At 40.2% G+C, this 23319-nt stretch overlaps 1 pseudogene; it reads left to right on the forward strand.

Annotated features, from left to right (window-relative positions):
- The first annotated feature begins 11533 nt into the window (after positions 1-11533).
- LOC136122231 (14-3-3 protein gamma-like) lies at positions 11534-12857 on the forward strand (annotated as a pseudogene).
- Positions 12858-23319: the final 10462 nt, after the last annotated feature.

Consider the following 23319-nt stretch of genomic DNA (forward strand, 5'->3'; position numbering starts at 1 on the left):
AATATGGTCCACATCAAAAAAAAAGTCTTAGAGAAATAAAAAAATTTTTTTAATAAAATATACTTGCAAATGGATACCCTTGAGCTTAGTTGCTGTAGTCAGGAGAGGTTTGAAAATGGGAAAGAGGAAAGAGCTATGGAGGCCAGGGAGAAACTGGTAAGAAGTTTCAAATCAGGTTTCTTTTTTTTTTTTAATTAACTTAGTTTTTATTGAAGTATAGTTGATTTACAATGTGTTGGTTTCAGGTGTACAGCAGTGATTCAGTTATACATACATATATATCTATTTTTTTCAGATTCATTTCCCTTATAGGTTATTACAAAACATTGAGTATAGTTCCCTGTGCTATACAGTAGGTCCTTGTTGGTTATCTATATTATATATATTACTGTGTATATGTTAACCCCAAACTCCTAATTCTGACTGGAGAGTGATCTTTGTTTCTTTTCTCAGGCTAAGGAGACTCTCAAATCCCTCTTATATCTCTGGCAGAAAACATCATAAGAAAGACACTTTCAGGGAGCTTTGAATTTAAAGGCCAATATAGAGTAATCTCTTTAGCATTTTAGCCTTATTAGAGCCAGGGAAATTTGGTTGAGAAAGTATTTGTAATGGAAGAAGAATATAAGAATAACGGTGAGGCTGATGACAATGTGGAAACAGTAATTTTCATTTATTGAGTTCTTATTAAATGCTGGACACTTAGCTCTTCACATTTCCTAGGATGATTCACTTAATCCTTCCAAGACATTCTTAGAGGCTCAGACCCCTAATCTCTTTACCTATAACTTCTCACTTAACCTCATTAGATCTTTGTTTTCCCATCTGAGAAATGGGGGGGCAGTAATTTTTACTTCTAAAATTGTTGCAAGGGTTGTGTGAGATGCTGGACAAAAAGCTCTCGCACAGTGTCTGTTATGCAGCGAGTATTCGACAGAAGTGGTATTCCCTTTGTAACTTTTACAGGAAAATGTCCTTAGCCCTGTGTCCAAGGGCTTCTGTGCCCTGCCCCACCCCATGTGCAGGTATGTTTGTCACCCTTCCTGGAATCCTTTGTCACACCAGGTGGCTTCCCCAGCTGTCCCCAGTTGTTACTGGCACAGTGTGTGTCTTTCCCTCTAGTCTCAGCCCCTTAGGCTCCAAAGTGACAGAGGACATTCCCTAGAAGAATCATGGGAGGTTTTGTTGACTCCCTGAGATTTGTCACACCACATGGATAGGAGATACCCTAATCTGTGCCTGAGGGAAACCCCCAGCTTCTTTTATAAGTCTTGGTGTTCTAAAATCTTCTCCAGCAGTCCCCCACTTTCCCTGCCCTCAATTCTTTGGTGACTAACATCACAAAGCAGAAGGAACAGTTTCAGATGCATTTCTGTTTTAGTCAGTGTTCTCAAGAAAAGAAGACCAACAAGATATATCTTTTTGTTGTTGTTGTTGGAGTATAATTGCTTTACAATATTGTGTTAGTTTCTGCTGTACAGCAAAGTGAATCAGCTTTATGTACACATGTATCCCCTCCCTCTTGGACCTCTCTCATACCCACTCCCATCCCACCCATCTAGGTCATCACAGAGTACTGAGCTGAGCTCCCTGTGCTATATAGCACGTTCCCACTAGCTAGCTATTTTACACATGGTAGTGTATTTATGCCAAACCTAATCTCCCAATTCATCCTACCCTCTCCTTCTCCCGCTGGGTCCACATGTCTGTTCTCTACGTCTGCATTTCTATTCCTGTATCTTGAGGGAGGGAGGGAGAGAGAGGGAGAATATATGAATATACTCTGTCTCTCAATATATATGTAATATGTATATTTGTTTATTTATTTTAAGGAATTGGCTCACATGATTAGGGAGGCTGACAAGTCCCAAGATCTTCAGGGTGAGTCAGCAAGCTAGAGACCCAGGAGAACCAACGGTGGAGCTCTTGTCCATACGCCATCAGGCTCAGGAACCTGGAAAAGCCACTTTGAGTCTAAAGGCAGGAAAAAACTAATGTCTCAGTTCAAATGCAGCCAGGCAGGAGGAGTTCTCTCTTACTTGGGGGAAGTCAGCCATTTTGTTCTATTCAGGCTTTCAGCTTGGATTGGATGAGACCCACCCACAGGAGGGAGGGCAACCTTCTTTACTCAATCTACCCATTAAAATGTCATTCTCACCCCCAAAACCCTCACAGCAACACCCAGAATAATGTTTAACCACATATCTGACACCCTGTAGACCAGTCAATCTGACACATAAAATTAACCATCACAATTTCTCTTCTTGTCTCTTTTGAAGCCCTCATCCTGCCAGCAAAACTTCGTTTTGCTTAAAGGTCCCAAGTTATTTAAATTTCACCCATTAATGGGGGTGAGGTTTTATCTAAGGATAGAGAGGGAGGTGGGGTAAGGAAGGAATGGCAGAGTAATGAAAAGTAATTGTTATAACTAAAAGTAATTGTCATAATTTTGTTAAACCTAACTAATTGGCAAGAAGTAACAAGAAGGCCATCATGCAAATGCATGGCTATTGTATTCCACTAGAAGTAAAGAGATCAGAGCAGAGAATGGGTCCATTTCTACTAGTCAGTTCCTTGAAGGTCTGTTCATTATACTTCCTTATCAGTAACACCTGGTCTCCACTGCATCTCTATGATCTTAATTTGTTAATTTTTCTCAACCTACTCCAAAAAGCCTCTATTCAAGGTGACCCCGACCTCTAATTTAGGCTGCTTGCATCTGTCACCCCACTATTAGCATCCTTCAACGTACAGCTCAAATTCCATCTTCTCCTGGATGCTTCCTGTGACTCTTCCAGTCTTCATCATCTTCTCTTCACTCTGCTTTCTTTTCTTCTAGACTTTTCTGTACACTGACTGCTGTCCTTTGGGCAGTTAAATCTGTATGAACTCATCCTATTTAGTGGCTGTTTTTCCCCATTCTCTCCTCATTGGCATAGCAGACAACCTCAAGATGAAGCTTTGTTTATTCTGTGTCTCCTTTAGCACCCACAGGAGTTCTGAGAATAAAGAGTTGCTCAGTCAGTACCTACCAATTTTATAAGTGACTCGAAAATCGAAGTCAGACCCCATCCCTTCTCTAGTGAAAACCCTAATGAATTTTCACCTTACTCACCGTAAAAGCCAAAGTCCTGCAGCAGTTGACAAGGGGCAGCTTGATCTACTCCCTTGTCCCCTCTGTCTCCCACAATTTCTCCCCTTGTTCACTGGAGTATCACCTAGAAAAACCTGTGACTCTCCCCTGCCAGGAAGATCCCTCAGGTGTTGGGGTTCCCACATACCATAAGGGCAAATTTAAATAAGACGCTTAATTTCTCTGCTGAAAATAGGGAAGAGAGCTCATTTTTCTTAGAGCATTTAGTTTAGAAAACTTGTAATTTTCAAATTCTTTCTCTGCCTCTTTGAAACATATGTAAATCTTTTTAAAAGCTAAATAAGCCTCTTGTCAGCCTTATGACCCAGGAACGTCTTTCTTAAGTGCCCCATCTCCGAATTTCTGTGAGAGGGTGGGAGCCTAACTTTGGCTGGCACCTCACTCCGAAACTACCACCTGTCATGAAGATGTGAGAAGTTGATTTTTTTTCCTTTGAATAAAGCTAATTAGCTAACACAGATGACTAATTAACAGGTTCAGTTACCAGGTGAATCTAGGAAGATCTATGTGGGACCAGTGGTGATGTCAGGAGGAGTAGAGGAGTAATTATTGTCTATCTTGAGACCGTGCATGGGATGGGTGGTATCTGCTTGGCTATATGAAATGGCTCTATGAAACGATGTCTTTCCATCTTTGCAATCTCTTCACAGATCATCAGTGATACATATACACCCCATTCTGGTTTAATGCTTATTCAATAGTAAAATTGTTTTATTTCTCTTCTACCTTTGTGGAGAGGTTTTCTGGGTTGGGAGAGATTTAGCTTTTAATTATATTTCTCCAACAGTACCTGGATATGTCCATATGTCCCCCATGCTATAGACTTCTACCTTGAGAAGGGGAAGATGAGGACTTGTGTCTTCAACGTTCCCCTCCACCCTTTCCTTTGATATTTCATTGCACCAAATGGTAGGTTTTCCTTATATTCTCTTGCTCCTAGGCTGCACTAACCTCCACAGATCAGACTTAATGAAAGAAATAACGTCCTCTGAGTCTATGAGTCTACTAAGCATTTTTTTTTTTTTTACTATGGGAAACTCTTTAGTTTGGATTCTCACCAAAGCAGATGCTTAGACAAGGATTTGGGTGCAAGTAGTTTACTTGGGAGGGGCTGGGAACACTGGCAGAGGAGTGGGGGACTGAGAATGGGAAAGGGAGATGGTCAATAAAGGGTGAATTATTAAGACAGTTGTTGTAGTGGGTGATGGGAGCTTAATCTCACATGGAAACTCGAGGAACTGTGTAAAACACACGTATCAAAATGATATCACTGGGAGGCCAAGAAGTTGGGGCATTTCTTCACTCCTAAGAGTCAATAATTAAAAGCTGCTGGAAGATGGGGCTGGGGGGGCAATTTCAACAGGTCTCTCTTGTGAGCAAAGCTGCTTTCAGTGGTTCAACGAAAAGCTGGCAGTTATATCAATTCTAACTGTGGGAGGACTTCCCACAGTGGAGGTCTGGACACTAAAGGCAGGGGATGGGCAGCCTCTACAACAGGAACCCGAGATAGCATGTGGAGTTGGCACCAGGATGCATGGGCAGACTTGGACCCCAGCCTCTGGGAGTATGGTGGGCACACAGCTTTCAGCTGTATCCCCTCTAGGACCAGCTCAGAGTTGGAGACACACCCAAGGTCATGCTCACATCCAATGACTGATCAATGTAGGAGTATAAAGGCCAGGCCACCTCAACCCTACTTGGCACAATGCTAGAGGGTCATCCTAGTTGCAGAGACTCTCAACTCTGCTTCCTGCTGCTCCTGCCCTCAGAGCCATCCCATTGACTCTTCTTAATAAACATTATAACCTTCAAACCTCTTTCCCAAGTCTGCATCCCAGACAGCTCAACATACTTTAATGTGGAAGCAGGGATTCCCAAGAATGAAAGCACATTGGCTCAATATCCTAAGATTATTATCCCTGCTAAGCAATTATAAAGAATCTACAAATCCCAGTTTCTCCAGAATCAGCCATAGTGGGTCTTCATAAGAGCAATTGTAATGGGGAAGAGCAAAATCCAACTCCATGTTGAATCTGTTTCTTTTATTTTAACCTTTGCTTTTCATTGCTTTTGTTATTATAATCATTAAAAGGATGCCGTCTATAGCTGTAAGCATACATGGCCTGTCCCTTGGAGCACTGACCCTCTGCCCGAATGTTAAACTAAAGTGCCTTTGTTCAGCTCACAGGGAGGCATTCTGCCCACCTGTGAACAGCTGCAGAAAAGAAGAAATTAACACATCCCATCCCTCAATGCTGGCCAAGCCAGGAGATATTTTGCAAGACTAATGGCCTTTTCTACTTTACTTCCTCACCTCCTTCACCTCTCTGTTCTGTAAAAGAAACTGGCATCCAAACCCCAATAAGATGGTACTCTGGGATGCTAGTCCACCATCTTCTTGGACACCCAGCTTTCCAAATAAAGTCACTATTCCTTGCCTCAACACTTCCTCTCCCAATTTATTGGCCTGTCATGCGGTGAGCAGAGCGAGCTTGGACTCAGTAGCACAATGAAAATTTTTAATAAGTGATTATCTCCATTTCCTCAGAGAAAATTCTCTTCCAGTTTGGGTTGTCCTCTTTGCGCCCAGCAAGCTTCTTGCATTGGGGTCTCTTTTTCTTGCTTCAAGGACCTCATTAAGGCAGTTCTAGTCAACCACTCAATCTTTATCAACTTATTTCTAAGGAAATATTTATTGCTCGGCAGTATCTGCCAAAAGCTTGCTGCCTCCTTAGGGAAATGTTGGCCCCAGACTGCAGCTCTGGGTCTCACTAACCTCTGTTCTTCTTTTACCAGCTGCATTTGTTTTTCCTGCTGTGATTGGAGTTCTGTTTGCTGTGGAAACAAGAGGGGTGTTTGAATTCCTTTCAGGGGGAAAGAAATACTTCCTCCTTGATGTCTAGGCTGAAGACACACCTCCCCACTGTAGAGCCTCAGGGTATGTTCTGTGTGACACTGTGAGTCAACCCCCTGGCAGAAGCAGCTCAGAGGTAATTTTTCAGGCACGATTCACACAAATTATTGAAATATTCTAGTGTTAATAAATATGTTTTAGAATAAAATTCAATATCCACTCATGATAGAAACTCTCAACAAACTGGGTATAGATGGAATGTTTCCCATTATAATAAAGGGCATATATATGGCAAGCCCACAGCTAACATCATATTTAATGACGAAAAGCTGAAATTTTTTCTCTAAGATCAGGAACAAGACAAGGATATCAACTCTCACCACTTTTATTTAATGAAGTATTGGCAGTCCTAGTCAGAGAAACTAGGCAAGAAAAAGAAATAAAAGGGATCCACATCAGAAAGAAAGAAGTAAACTCTCTCTATTTGCAAATGACATGATGTTATATATAGAAAATCCTAAATAGTCCACCCAAAAGCTGTTAGAACTAACAAACAAATTCAGTAAAGTTGCAGGATAAAAAATCAGTATACAAATACTGGTAGTGTTTCTATACACTAATAACCAACTATCAGAAAGAGAAATTAAGAAAGCAATCCCATTTACAATTGCATCAAAAAGAACAAAATATGTAGGAATAACTTTAACCAAGGAGGTGAAAGACCTGTACATTGGAAATTATAAGACATTGATGAAAACATTGAGGATGACATAAATAAATGGAAAGATATTCCATTCTCATAGATTGGAAAGATTAACATTGTTAAAATGTCCATACTACCCAAAGTAATTTATAGATTCAATGCAATTTTTTTAAGATTCCAATGGCATTTTTCTCACAAATAGAATGAGCAAGTCAAAAATTTGTATGGAACTATGGAAGACCCTAAATAGCCAAGGCAAACTTGAGAAAGAACAAAGCTGGAGGTATCACACTCCCTGGTTTCAAATCATATTACAAAGCTATAGTAATCAAAACAGTATGGTATTGGCATAAAAACAGACCCATAGATCATTCGAACAAAAGAGAGAGCCCACAAATAAACCCGTACATATATTATCAATTAATTTACGACAAAGGATCCAAGAATACACAGTGGGGGAAAGGAATATACAGTCTCTTCAATAGATGGTGCCGGGAAAACTGGACAGCCACAGGTGAAAGAATGAAACTTGACCCTATCTTACACCATAAACAAAAATTAACTCAAAATGGAAATCAAAATGGATAAAGACTTGAACAAGTTTATGTTCAAACTTCTAGAAACAGTAAAGCTTCTAGAAGAAAACATAGGCAATAAGCACCTTGATGATTTTTTGGATTTGACACCAAAAGCAAAGTCAACAAAAGCAAAAATAAACAAGTGGGATTACATCAAACTAAAAACTTCTGCACAGCAAAGAAAATCATCAATAAAGTGAAAAGGCAGCTTATGGAATGGGAGAAAATATTTTCAAATCATATATCTGAAGAGTTAATATCCACAATATATAAAAAACTCATACAACCAAATGCCAAACAAATAATCTGATGCAAAAATGAGCAGAGGATCTGAATAGACATTTTTCCAAAGAAGACATACAAATGGACAACAGGAAAAGGTGTGCAACATCACTAATCATCAGGGAAATGCAAATCAAAACAACTATGAGATATCATCTCACACCTGTTACAATAGGTATTATCAAAAAAGCAAGAAATAACAAGTTTTGGTGACAATGTGGAGATAAGGCAACCCTGTTCAATGTGGGTGGGAATGTAAACTGGGGCAGCCACTATGGAAAAGAGTATGGAGGTTCCTCAGAAATTAAAAATAGTACTACCATATGATCTAGCCATTCCACTTCTGGATATTTATCTGAAAGAAACGAAAACACTAAATCAAAAACATACCTGTACCCCCTGCTCATTGCAGCATTATTTACAACAGCCAAGACTTGTAAGCAACTTAAGTGCACATAGATAGATGAATGGATAATGAAATTATCAGATATATATCAGGATATTGTTCAGCCATAAAATACATAAGAAAATCCTGCCATTTGCCACAATATGGATGAAACTTGAGGGTACTATGCTAAGTGAAATAAGTCAGCAGAGAAAGACAAATACTGTACAATCTCAATTATATAAGGGATCTGAAAAAAAAAAAAAACGCTTATAGGTACAGAAACCAGATTGGTTATTACCAGAGGCAGGGGGTGGTAGTTAGTGAAATATGTGAAGGTAGTTAAAAGGTACAAATGTCCAACTGTAAAATAAATAAGTTTTGGGGATGTAATATACAGCATAGTGACTATAGTTAATAATACTGTAGTGTATATTTGAAAGTTGCTAAGAGAGTAGATTTTTCTATATATAAATTTATTTTATTTATTTATTTTTGGCTATGTTGGATCTTTGTTGCTGGGCACAGGCTTTCTCTAGTTGCGGCGAGCGGGGTCTACTCTTCGTTGTGGTGTGCGGGCTTCTCATTGTGGTGCCTTCTCTTGTTGCAGAGCACGGCTCTAGGTGTGTGGGCTTCAGTAGTTGTGACACGCAGGCTCAGTAGTTGCAGCTCGTGGGCTCTAGAGCACAGGATCAGTAGTTGTGGCACATGGGCTTAGTTGCTCCACAGCACGTGGGATCTTCCCGGACTAGGGCTCGAACCTGTGTCCCCTGCATTGGCAGGCAGAGTCTTAGACACTTCACCACCAGGCAATTCCAAGAGAGTAGATCTTAAAAGTTCTCATTGTAGGAAAAAATATTTGTAGCTACATGTGGTGATGGATGTTAACTAGATTTGTGGTGATCATTTCACAACATATACAAATATCAAATTATTAAGTTGTACAAGTGAAGCTAATATAATGTTATATGTCACATATCTCAATTAAAAAAAATTTTTTTATAGTCCAGTGGGACTTGTGAATGCAAGCCCCGTTAGCTATCAGAGCTAGGTGATTTGCAGGCCTGTCCCTCAGGTGGAAGCCATAGTAGGTGGGGTGCTAGATGTGTGGACAAGCTCCTTCCCGGGAGATACTGATGGCTTGGTTTTATTGTCAGAATGAGCCAGAGGGAGAAGATGGGGAAGTGTCCACTGGTTCTTTCAGGCTCCAGGGGAGGATTGCAGTCAGCACCTGGATGTATGCTCATTAGAAAACTGGATCCTTAGGCAGCAGGTTGTAAAGTATGCGGTCAAACTCCTTTCAGGGAAAGGCTGGGAGATGGGTGTTTCTGTCTGCTCCCTCTGTGCTGAGTCCCAGGGAAATTGCTGCATTAAGTGTTCATGGTCACTTTAAGAACAGCTTCTTTGTTTTCTATAGTCAAGTTCATGAACATAAGCACCATTGTCTTTCAGAGCTTGGTTTTTGGGGTGTCCACCCTGCAAGTGGGAACCTTAAAAGTTGGGATGCTAGATGTTCAGTCCAAACCCTTCACTCTGAAAATGAATCTGGCCTCTGTACCCTGACACTGAATTAAAACTCAGAGACAGAGTTTTGCTTGAAGTAGAAAAAGAAAATAGCTTTATTGCTTTGCCAGGCAAAGGCGGCCAGAGCGGGCTAATGCCCTCAAAACTGCCCTTGGAGAGGGTAGGGAGAAGCTTTATTGTAATGGGTCAAGAGGGCGTGATCATCTCTTGGACATTCTTCTGGCTGGTTGGTTGTGAGGTAAGTAGGAATCAGCATCATCAACCTTCTGGTTCCAACAAGTCTGGGGTCTCTGTGCTTGTGGGCAGCATACCATTAACTTCTCCCACCTTGTGGGGATTTCAGTATCTGCAAAACAGCTCTAAGATACTGTTAAGTATGTCCCTTGGTGGGGAGCCAAGACCCTGCCCCAAGGCTGCATTATTGTTTCTTTTTTTTTTTTTCCCCCCTGCAGTGCGCGGGCCTCCCACTGCCGTGGCCTCTCCCATCGTGGAGCACAGGCTCCAGACGTGCAGGCTCAGTGGCCATGGCCCAGCTGCTCCGCAGCATGTGGGATCTTCCCGAACCGGGGCACGAACCCGTGTCCCCCGCATAGGCAGGCGGACTCCCAACCACTGCGTCACCAGGGAAGTCCTATTGTTTCTGTTGACTGTTCCTCCCTTGTCTCTGGATCCCCCCGTTTCCCTAATTAGCAACTGTTTGAACCTGACCTTGGAACTCAGAGGGGTTCATGGAGGCTGAATGAAGCCTATTTCCTGTAATCAAAGAAATGAGGGACACAGAAAGGCTTTTGTGCCCAGGAGGCCCACAGGGTTCTGCTCAGTATCAACTCTTCAGGCAGAAACTGGGAGTTAGGGGTGTCTCTCCAGATTGTATGGCACTGTGCTACAGATGGGTTTTATGGCACAAGTATATCTCCACCTTTCCAACCCATTTTTATGTGGGTATTCTCTCATTCCCGTGATGTGTAGGAGTCACTCAGCTAGTCTCTGGATTTCTCAGAGGGAATTGCTCCTCATGTAGCTATACATTCAGTGTGTCTGTAGGAAGAAAGAAATTCAGGAGCCTATGAATTGCTATGTTATCTTGTTCTGGAGTCTCTCAATTTTCCACTCTAGAACTTTTGGACTTATTTTTGCTCTTTCCTCTTAGAGTTACATCTCTTAATCAATGCAACAAGCATCTTGACTGCAATCTCATTGAGAATAAGTGGATGTTGCTTCAAGTTTTCACTTGCTAATTTTAGCCCTTTGAATTCCAGCCAAGAGGAAAGGAAATGCCATTCAGCATACAGATCAGAAGTCAAAATTAGGAAGCTCACCAACAGAGAAAGCAAAGGAGAGTTGTCATTCTTCCATTATGAAAATGAAATACCTCTTGCTTTTACCCACGTTCATACCACATTTATAAAAATGTAACAAAGAGGGTGGTACAATGGAAAGTGAGAGATGGAGATGAAAGTTTCTAGGTTCTAGCCTGGGCTTTGCCACTCATGGGGCTATTTGGAACACTATTCTCTAAGTCTCGGTTTCATCATCTGTAAAATTAGAGTGCTAAACCAGTTTTTATATTGTAAGATTCTATCTGAAACCATTATTAATATTATATGATATATTTCTATTGCTGGTATTTTTAAAATTAGTTTTGATATAAATGGCTAAGTAGGGTGATTCCAACCCCTTATCATGAGAATATTAGTGAGCTTCATTTTTAGAAAGAAAGAGTCATATCTAACTATTATTTTAATTTTTTATTTTATAACTTCATATTTCTATAAATAATATATAGTTTCCTTAGAGATTAGAAAGATGAAGGAGGCCCAGAAATTGGAAAATAACGTGTAAATAACGTGTAAGGGAACAAACTTTGCCATTTAGTCTTCTTTTTTTCTCTCATAAAAAAATTAGTTTGGGCCTCTACGCTGCCACCGTCCCCTCAGCCACTCGCTTCATGGGTTGGGCCCACTGGCACAGGGACTCCAGCTGCACTGCAGCTGCCCTCCGAGTCCTTTAGTCTGCCCAGGTCTTCTGGCCCGGCCCAACCCAGCCCATGAAGATGGTGGACCACAAGCAACTAGTGCAGAAAGCCAGGCTGGCAGAGCGCTATGACAACATGGCCATGGCAGAGCTGAATGAGCCACTGTCCAATGAAGAAAGAAACCTCCTCTCAGTGGCCCACAAGAATGGAGTTGTGAAACTGAGAAGGACCCATGGGGCTCCTGGGATCAAAAGCTTTTCTGTGTCCCCCATTTCTTTGATTACAAGAAATAGGCTTCACTCAGCCTCCATGACCTACCCTGCGTTCCAATGGGCAGGTTCAAACAGTTGCTAATTAGGGAAGGGAGGGGGATCCAGAGACAAGGGAGGAACAGTCAAAAGAAACAAAGCGCAGCCTTGGGGCAGGGTCTTGGCTCCCCATCAAGAGATACACGTCACAATATCTTAGGGCTGTTTTGTAGATACTGAAACCCCCACCAGGTGGGAGAAGTTAACGGTATGTTGCCCACAAGCACAGAGACCCCAGACTGGTAGGAACCAGAAGGTTGATGATGCTGATTCCTACTTACCTCACAACCAACCAGTCAGAAGAATGTCCAAGAGCTGATCACGCCCTCTTTAAACAATTATTATAAAACTCCTCACTATGTCCTTCAGGCCAGGACACACAGTTTTGAGGACATTAGCCCACTGTGGCCCCCTTTGGCAAAGTAATAAAGCTATTCTTCTCTACTTCACTCAAAACTCGGTCTCCAAGATTTAATTTGGTGTCGGGGTACAAAGACCAGGTTCTGCTTCAGTTGCACACCATTCTTCCTGGACGGTCATTATTAGCACTAAGCAGAAGACGTCTGTAAATGGTAATGAGAAAAAGATAGAGATTGTCCATGCTTACCGGGAAAAAATGGAGGAGTTGGAGGTGGTATGTCAGGGTGTGCTGAGCCTGCTGGATAACTACCTGATCAAGAATTGCAGTGAGACCTAGTGTGAGAGCAAAGTGTTTTACCTGAAGATGAAAGGGCACTATTACTGCTACCTGGCCGAATTCACCACTGGAGAGAATAGGGCGACCATTGTGGAGTCATCTGAGAAAGCCTATAGCAATGCCCATGAGATCAGCAAGAAGAACATGCAGCCCACTCACACCATTAAATTAGGCTTGGCCCTTAACTACTCCATTTTCTACTATGAAATCCAGACTGCCCCAGAGCAAGCCTGCCACTTGGCCAAGAGTGCTCTCAATGACACCACCACTGAGCTCTAGATGCTCTCAACAGGACTCCTACGGGGACTCCACACTCATCATGCAGCCCCTCTGCAACAACCTCTTGCTCTAGACAAGCGATCAGCAAGACCATTACAAGGGAGAAGGCAACAATTAAGGCCCCCAGGTGGACTGGCAGGGCACGCTGATGTTACTACTGCAGTCTTTATTTTTTACCATGAGTTGAGTGTTGGGTGGGGGAGGCTAAGGGAGGGATGACCTTCCTAGGGAGAAACCCATGACCTGTGCTGTCTTTGATCACCTCTGACATTTTTGCTGAAATTCCACTAGTGGAAAGTCAGGCTAGCTGTGCTTGTATTGGAGTAGCAGCCTCACATTGGCATATGGGCTGTTATGTAGCTTAATGCAAGTGGAGCTCTCTTTAACTTATTGCTAGAGAACAGGGTTTTAAGATGAAAAGAATACTTAAATGGAATGGCCCTTATTCAATAAGTCTTGTGGTTCCAGTAAGGATTTTGGGTACTTTCTATCTCATCTGTTTTAGCTGTGCATTTTTTTTAGGGTATACTCTACCACAGGGGTCCACAGCATTTTTGACACCAGAGACTGGTTTTGTGGAAGACAATTTTTCCACTGATGGGGGTAGGGAAGGACGATGGTTCAGGCGGTAATGCGAGCAATGGGGAGCGGCAGATGAAGCTTTGCTCACTTGCCTGTCACTCACCCCCTGCTGGGCAGCCTGGTTCCTAACAGGACCGGTACCGGTCCACAGACCAGGGCCTGGGAACCCCTGCTCCACCAGACATGGAATAGTTTAAAACCCAAGCTGATAGACTTAGAACATGATGTATATTTATCCTTGTGGTTTAGGCCTTGCCAGTTTTCACAAGTTTCTACTTAGTTGACAATATTAACACTGAATTGCCATTTATAGTATTTCTACATTATAGCCATATGTAACATCAAGCCACTGATTGTGTATTTTTCTATATTTTGGCTTTTACATCCTCCTTATTCAGCCTTATCCAGGTTGGTTTTACTGTTTTCTATCTCCTAGGCCAGAAGACTTGCCTGAGGAGAATCAAAGCTACTTTTTAAAGGTTTTGGTTAATAGGCGCTTGGCAGATGGCTGTGGAATTTTTGTCCTTCTTTCTTCTTAACTTAAATCCACCACAAAAATTGTTAATCACTTTGATAGAAACGTTAAACACCACAAAAATAGAGAAAATTCAGGTCTGTATCTCATTTCTTGTGTTGATATTTCCACGGAAATCCTGATTTTTAAGCTGCCACAGCTCCTTCCTCTGGGATTACACTGCTGTTTCAATCCTCACTTGAGTCTTCCCCACTGTACCTTATGCTGACGCAACTGACTAGGGTGGATTGAAACGCTGTTGGATTGTAGACGTTGGCAGTCATTTTGAGAGAGTTCATGGTGCACTGTGTGAAAATTCAGGTGCTAGGAGCTTACTGGTATAAAAATCCTATAGGAAGAGTTCATAAACATTCTGTCCAATTTCAGAGCCTTGTAAGTGTGTCAGTTTTTCCTCCCTGAAAACACTCCTTCCCCAAATAATTGTTGTAAAAAAATAAACTAAAATCATTATCAGATAATAAATACTTAACTCCTATTTGACCAAAACTTTTTCTATGTATTTTTTTTCTTCTTAATGAAAGCGTAGAAGCTGGAGACTGATTTCTCTTATGCCATCTGTGCATGTTTTAGAACTGTAGGAAACCACAATGCTATTTCCACAAGTCTGTTTCAGTGAGCCTTAGGTCCTTCCTTCTCATTTTGGATAAGTCTTTCTAAACACATGACCTATTGCATATGTGTTCAGCCGTTTTTATTAAGTTCAGTAACAGCGTGAACTCCCAAGATAGGGAGCGACACCAGATTCGTTTGTCTCTTTGTTTTATTTGGGCAAGGAAAGGAATGAGTAATGATTGAGGAAAACCTGACAGCTGTTTTTGCTAAAACCAAAATGGAGCTTCCAGTTGTGAAATGCACACGCTGACCAGGATCCAGGTGACAGTGAAATAGAAGAGTGTGACGATGTTCTGTCACGTGGCACAGTTTACCCAGCATGACTTTCCTTAGAAGGTCCTGTGCACATGCTAGAGAGAAAGTCCCAACCAACCAAACCTACCAGAAGAACTAGCAGAAGAGAGTTTTACAGCTTCTGTGCCCTAACAGGAGTCTTAAGTCAATACCACGGATGGGAACAGATCTGGGGGGTAGGTGGGGCTTTCCTTCATTTATCTTCATGTCCAGTGAGCAATGTTGTGTCCTTCCTTGTAACATTTGGAAATGATTTACTTGAATTACAAAACCCATTTTTCTTTTAAATTTCAGCTTCAGCTCTGGCTGCTTTTTAGAATAATGCAAGGTAAAACCATATCTGAGGGGCTTCCCTGGTGGCGCAGTGGTTGAAAGTCCGCCTGCCGATGCAGGGGACACGGGTTCGTGCCCTGGTCTGGGAAGATCCCACATGCCGTGGAGCGGCTGGGCCCGTGGGCCATGGCCGCTGAGCCTGCATGTCCGGAACCTGTGCTCTGCAACGGGAGAGGCCACAACAGTGAGAGGCCCGCATACCGCAAAAAAAAAAAAAAAAAAAAAAAAAAAAAACATATCTGAGGGCTAAAAAATGAAGAGGGAATGGGAGGAGACGATATTTAAACAGTTTGAACGGTTTCTTTCCTTTTCTTTATTTTTAAAGAAATGTGCTTGTCTATGATGATGTCTCTCCAGTGAAAGGATTACTCCTCCATTACTCTCTTGATACAATATTGTGCATGTTGTATGTCTATACAGTGGCTTAAAATTTATTAACTTATACTGTACGTGTTTTGTATTCCTATGACAAAAAAATTGTCTTCAAAATTTTTAAAGTTTTCTTTATTTAATTTTTCCTCTTGGGGGTAAAGTTTGCTCTTACAAATAGTGATTGTAACAAATTGATCTATTTTGGAAGTTGCTACAGTGACATGCAGTTATATGTTCTGTTTTTAAAGGGGAGGGGGAGTAAAAGAAACACCAGTGTTAGCTTAATCTTAATGTCTGGTGTTTGTCGTGGTGAAATTATAACTATTACAGTGTAGGAGAACAACGAATATGTTCTCTGAGTGAGGCTTTGTGTTTTTTGTCAAGTTATGCAGTGAACTATTTCTAAGGTCTATTCAGTGATTATTTTTCCAACTCCGTGTTTCTCTAAGAAATTATTTCACACATGGACCATTCTTAGCAGTTTTCCTCAGTGGTGGAATATCTTGAATGTGAGTCATTATGTAACTGCCCTACATTGAGCAAATAAACTTACATATCTGAAAAAAAGGAATTTTTAATTAATAAATAAATTTGGTTCTATGGTACTTTCAATTATGTTTTGTTGAATTTATCTGTAAGTGTTAAATTCTTCTATTACCTTGGATAACAAAGATGAAGGGGATAAATTCATGGGATTGGGAAGGGCAGCTCTTATTTACAGTTGTATCTTTAGCTCCAGGCGTAGTACCTGGGATACATTAGATGGGCATTAACTATTTGCAAAATGAAAAAATACGTAAACTTCAGAGATGCTGGGAAGGGGATTTAATGAAAGAACAAATTCCAGATGATGACATTAGATGTTGTGATGTCTGATTATAGATCTTTAAATATAAAGGTCAAAGAAGGCTTTGAAGATAGCGTAATCATCCTGTAGAATCCAAACTGCACAGAAATCAAATGAAAACATTTTTAATTAGTATCAGAAATTATCCTCAAGTTTTACACAATTAAAATGGATGAGAGTTTTTTTTTTTTTCATGCAATTTAATCTACCCAGTGAGACTGGTGCACGTCTATGTGGTTTGCCCAACCCATCACTGAGGGTATATATATATACTGAGGGTATATATAAAAGTCCCAAGGAAGCTGGTGATAGTCATACTTAGGAAACTTGCCCTTGATATGCAAACAACTCTACAGTTCCTAACACCATGAGTTACTATGGCAACTACTACAGAGGTCTGGGCTAGGGATATGGCTATGGCTGTGGCTAGAGAAGTGGCAGCTTCTGCAGACTGAGCTATGGCTGAGGCCATGGAGGCTACAGATACAGCTGTTGCCGCCCATCATGCTATGGAAGATATGGATTTTCTAGAGTCTACTGCAAGAGTGAACTCATTCTTCTAACCACAGGAATCATCACATCATCCTGATTTAGTTCTACATTCATGTGCTTTTATCCCCATATATCAGCATGTAGCTGCTTTCTTGATAAAACCAGTAGAGGATGACATGTGAGCTCTTCAATATCAGGACTCATTTCCGGCAGCAAACACCAGAAGCAGGAACAGCAGCAAAGGGAATGACCTGGAATCTCACCTTTCAAGCTGTTCAGCCCTCTCTTTCCTTTTAAGATACCAAGATGTTACGAACTCCCATATTTCAATAAACTAATTTCAGTAGCAGAGCAAACATATAGTTTCGTTCCCATTCATTTATTTTACAGAACTAGATCTAAGTTCTCTGGGGACAGGTGACTATGATTCCTTATTCATCATTGTATGCTCTGTGTTCATGACAATACCTAGTACATATAAGGCAGTCAAAGAATGTTTGCAGATTAAGAAACTTGTTCATGGTTTTCTATAATATAGAGCCTTTTATTTTTTTTGCGGTACGCGGGCCTCTCACTGTTGTGGCCTCTCCCGTTGCGGAGCACAGGCTCCAGACACGCAGGCTCAGCGGCCATGGCTCACGGGCCCAGCCGCTCCATGGCATGTGGGATCTTCCCGGACCGGGGCACAAACCAGTGTCCCCTGCATCGGCAGGCGGACTCTCAACTACTGCGCCACTAGGGAAGCCCTAGAGCCATTTTTAATTTTCCCAATAATTATCTGGAACCTCATCTTAATTTTGGAATCATGACGTCTGTTCACTGACCCTATTTCTTCCCCCCCCCACACACCCGCACATTACCGTTGAACATCTCTTCCCCCAGGTATAATTTCTGTTTGTCCCAGGAGCTTAAAAATACCTCAAGAGTTCCATAGTTGAGTAGCACTCTATATGTTCCCCTTATGGAGTCAGGCAGAATACCTTGCAATTTGTCAAAAAGCTAAGTTAAAAATTGTTTGCTGTCAAAGCAAGACATAGGGTAGGAAAAGATATTTGCAAAATATATCACTGGCAAACTTGTGCTCCTGGGCACCACTGGAAACAACCCAAATGTCTGTCAACAGTAAAATAGAAAAATAAATTGTAGTATGTTCTTACAAAAGAATACTACATGACAATCACCAATCTAGAGTAACATCTAGAGCTTGCTACATGATCTGGAGCTACAAGCAACGATCTGGATAAATCTCACAACCACAGTGTTAGGTGAGGGAACCCAGGCACAATAGAATAGAATATGAGCCTATTTATTTACATTCCTAGATAGAAAAACCTAGAACACAGGGTTAGAGGTCAGAATAGTGGTTACCTTTGAGGAAGTGGTATCTGGGAGAGGACCTGAGTGGGGTCTTCTAAGGTGCTGGAAATGTTGCATTTTTTTAACTCATGGGTTTTTCAAATGCTCTCATTGTGATAAGTCATTGAGCTGACATAGTTTTGTGTATTTTTCTGCACGTCTGTTATATTCCAATTGAAAATAGTTAAAAATTGATAACACTGTACAATTTAAAACGAGTCAGCTAAGAACAGACAGTTCAAATTATTTACCAGACTCTTTTTTGAGTACCTATTCTGTATCCTCACAGGCTAGGATATATGGGAGTTTCAAATGACATTGCTTTTAGTGTTAAGACACTCAAAATCTAGCCATCTCTAGTAGGGGCATATGTGGGAGAGGGAGGCGTGAGAAGGAGGTGACGAGTTCCTGCTCTAAAATCTAGGAGAGAATTAGGGAAGTTTTTCCTCATTACCCATGCTCCAACTTTAGGGTATCAACACATTGTTGGTATCTTTACTTTAGTCACAGAACTAATCATACATGAAGGAATAAGACAAAAATTTAAACAGTAACTACAGAGAAAATGAAGTGAAGCACCTGAATTAGGAAACCTTCTTGCCTATTGGTTTCTCTTTTTAGTTTGTATTGCAAGTACATTCTGCTCAATGAATACTGCTTTTGTTTGCATTCATTAGTGTTCTGCTGGTGATATAAGTAGGGGATGGGTATTATTAGCTGAGAAAAAAATGTAGAAAAAAATTCTCTGGGGAATTACCTGGCGGTCCCGTGGTTAGGATTCCATGCTTCCACTGCAGAGGACCTGGGTTCCATCCCTAGTCAGGGAATTAGGATCCTACAAGTCACACGGCATGGACAAAAAAAGAAAAAAGAAAAAAATTCTAGAAAGAACATTAATAGAACTTCAATGGGAACTTTGATGCCTAAAAGTTGTTCTAGAATGATTTATAAAATTATATAGTAGGCTAAATTATCCTTTGATATTCTCTGAGAAAAGCTGTTACACTGTTGTGGAAGATACAAATATATTGAAGAAAATGGTGTATGCCGTTCTTTGAATTAACTTTAAGAGTAATTTATTCACTCATTAAAGAGGTTTGGAAAAGTAAAGATATAAAGTTAATGTTCTCTGTGTTACTGAAAGCTATTTTAGTTCAGTATTAGTAATTTTCTTTTTTTTTTATAAATTTATTTTTTTAACATCTTTATTGGGGTATAATTGTTTTACAATGGTGTGTTAGTTTCTGCTTTATAACAAAGTGAATCAGTTATACATATACATGTGTTCCCATATCTCTTCCCTCTTGCATCTCCCTCCCTCCCACCCTCCCTAGCCCACCCCTCCAGGCGGTCACAAACCACCAAGCTGATATTCCTGTGCTATGCGGCTGCTTCCCACTAGCTATCTACCTTACGTTTGTTACTGTATATATGTCCATGCCTCTCTCTCGCTTTGTCACAGCTCACCCTTTCCCCTCCCCATATCCTCAAGTCTGTTTTCTAGTAGGTCTGTGTCTTTATTCCTGTCTTAGCCCTAGGTTCTTCATGACATTTTTTTCCTTAAATTCCATACATATGTGTTAGCATATGGTATTTGTCTTTCTCTTTCTGACTTACTTCACTCTGTATGACAGACTCTAGGTCCACCACCTCATTACAAATAGCTCAATTTCGTTTCTTTTTAAGGCTGAGTAATATTCCATTGTATATATGTGCCACATCTTCTTTATCCATTCATCCGATGATGGACACTTATCTTGTTTCCATCTCCTGGCTATGTAAATAGAGCTGCAATGAACATTTTGGTATATGACTTTTTTTGAATTATGGTTTTCTCAGGGTATATGCCCAGTAGTGGGATTACTGGGTCATATGGTAGTTCTATTTGTAGATTTTTAAGGAACCTCCATACTGTTCTCTATAGTGGCTGAACCGATTCACATTCCCACAAGCAGTGCAAGAGTGTTCCCCTTGCTCCACACCCTTTCCAACATTTATTGTTTCTATATTTTTTGATGATGGCCATTCTGACTGGTGTGAGATGATATCTCATTGTAGTTTTGATTTGCATTTCTCTAATGATTAATGATGTTGAGCATTTTTTCATGTGTTTGTTGGCAATCTGTATACCTTCCTTAGAGAAATGTGTATTTAGGTCTTCCACCCATTTTTGGGTTGGGTTGTTTGTTTTTTTGTTATTGAATTGCATGAGCTGCTTATAAATTTTGGAGATTAATCCTTTGTCAGTTGCTTCATTTGCAAATATTTTCACTGATTCTGAGGGTTTTCTTTGGGTCTTCTTTATGGTTTCCTTTGCTGTGCTAAAGATTTGAAGTTTCATTAGGTCCCATTTGTTTATTTTTGTTTTTATTTCCATTACTCTAGGAGGTCGGTCAAAAAGGATCTTGCTGTGATTTATGTCATAGAGTGTACTGCCTATGTTTTCCTCTAACAGTTTGATAATGTCTGGCCTTATATTTAGGGCTTTAATCCATTTTGAGTTTATTTTTGTGTATGGTGTTAGGGGGTGTTCTAATCTCATACTTTTACATGTACCTGTCCAGTTTTCCCAGCACCACTTATTGAAGAGGCTGTCCTTTCTCCAGGGTACATTCCTGTCTCCTTTATCAAAGATAAGGTGACCATATGTGCGTGGGTTTATCTCTGGGCTTTCTATCCTGTTCCATTGATGTATATTTCTGTTTTTGTGCCAGTACCATACTGTCTTGATTACTGTAGCTTTGTAGTATAGTCTGAAGTCAGGGAGCCTGATTCCTCCAGCTCTGTTGTTCATTTGAAGATTGCTTTGGCTACTTGGGGTCTTTTGTGTTTCCATACAAATTGCAAAATTTTTTGTTCTAGTTCTGTGAAAAATGCCAGTGGTAGTTTGATAGGGATTGCACTGAATCTGTAGATTGCTTTGGGTAGTAGAGTCATTTGCACAATGTTGATTCTTCCAATCCAAGATCATGGTATACCTCTCCATCTATTTGTATCATCCTTAATTTCTTTCATCAGTGTCTTATAATTTTCTGCATACACGTCTTTTGTCTCCTTAGGTAGGTTTATTCCTAGATATTTTATTCTTTTTGTTGCAGTGGTAAATGGGACTGTTTTCTTGATTTCACCTTCAGATTTTTCATCATTAGTGTATAGGAATGCCAGAGTTTTCTGTGCATTACTTTTGTATCCTGCTACATTACCAAATTCATTGATAAGCTCTAGTAGTTTTCTAGCAGCATCTTTAGGATACTCTATGTATAGTATCATGTCATCTGCAAACAGTGACAGATTTACTTCTTCTTTTCCGGTTTGGATTCCTTTTATTCCTTTTCTTCTGTGATCGCTGTGGCTAAAACTTCGAAAACTATGCTGAATAAGAGGGGTGAGAGTGGGCAACCTTGTCTTGTTTCTGATCTTACTGAAAATGTTTTCAGTTTTTCACCATTGAGGACGATGCTGGCTGTGGGTTTGTCATATATGGCCTTTGTTATGTTGAGGAAAATTCCCTCTATGCTTACTTCCTGCAAGGTTTTTATCATAAATAGGTGTTGAATTTTGTCGTAAGCTTTCTCAGCATCTATTGTGATGATCATATGGTTTTTCTCCTTCAATTTGTTATTATGGTTTATCACATTGATTGATTTGCGTATATTGAAGAATCCTTGCATTCCTGGAATAATCCCCACTTGCTCATGGTGTGTGATTCTTTTAATGTGCTGTTGGATTCTGTTTGCTAGTATTTTGTTGAGGATTTTTGCATCTATGTTCATCAGTGATATTGGCCTGTAGTTTTCTTTCTTTGTGACATCCTTGTCTGGTTTTGGTATCACGGTGATGATGGCCTCGTAGAATGAGTTTTGGAGTGTTCCTCCCTCTGCTATATTTTGGAAGAGTTTGAGAAGGATAGGTGTTAGCTCTTCTCTAAATGTTTGATAGGATTCTCCTGTGAAGCCATCTGGTCCTGGGCTTTTGTTTGTTGGAAGGCTTTTAATCACAGTTTCAATTTCAGTGCTTGTGATTGGTCTGTTCATATTTTCTATTTCTTCCTGAATCAGTCTTGGCAGGTTATGCATTTCTAAGATTCGTCCATTTCTTCCAGGTTGTCCACTTTATTGGCATAGAGTTGCTTGTAGTAATCTCTCATCATCTTTTGTATTTCTGCAGTGTCAGTTGTTACTTCTCCTTTTTCATTTATAATTCTATTGATTTGAGTCTTCTCCCTTTTTTCTTGATGAGTCTTTCTAATGTTTTATCACTTTTGTTTATCTTCTCAAAGAACCAGCTTTTAGTTTTCTTAATCTTTACTATCGTTTCTTTCATTTCTTTTTCATTTATTTCTGACCTGATATTTATGATTTCTTTCCTTCTGCTAACTTTGGGGTTTTTATGTTCTTCTTTCTCTAATTGCTTTAGAAGCAAGGTTAGGTTGTTTATTTTAGATGTTTCTTGTTTCTTAATGTAGGATTGTATTGTTATAAACTTCCCTCTTAGAACTGCTTTTGCTGCACCCCATAGGTTTTGGGTCATCATGTCTCCATTTTCATTTGTTTCTAGGTATTTTTTAATTTCCTTTTTGATTTCTTCAGTGATCACTTCGTTATTAATTAGTGTATTGTTTAGGCTCGATGTGTTTGTATTTTTTACAGAACTTTTCCTGTAATTGATATCTAGTCTCATAGCGTTGTTGTCGGAAAAGATACTTGATATAACTTCAATTTTCTTAAATTTACCAAGACTTGGTTTGTGACCCAAGATATGATCTATCCTGGAGAATGTTCCACCAGCACTTGAGAAAAATGTGTATTCTGTTGTTTTTGGATGGAATGTCCTATAAATATCTATTAAATCCGTCTTGTTTGATGTATCATTTAAAGCTTGTGTTTCCTTATCTATTTTCATTTTGGATGATCTGTCCATTGGTGAAAGTGAGATATTAAAGTCCCCTACTATGAATGTGTTACTGTTGATTTCTGCTTTTATGGCTGTTAGTATTTGCCTTATGTATTGAGGTGCTCCTATGTTGGGTGCATAAATATTTAAATTGTTATATCTTCTTCTTGGATTGATTCCTTGATCATTATGTAGTGTCTTTCTTTGTCACTTCTAATAGTCTTTATTTTAAAGTCTATTTTGTCTGATATGAGAATTGCTACT

This window comes from Phocoena phocoena, chromosome 4 (assembly GCF_963924675.1).
Source record: "Phocoena phocoena chromosome 4, mPhoPho1.1, whole genome shotgun sequence".
Classification (NCBI taxonomy): Eukaryota; Metazoa; Chordata; class Mammalia; order Artiodactyla; family Phocoenidae; genus Phocoena; species Phocoena phocoena.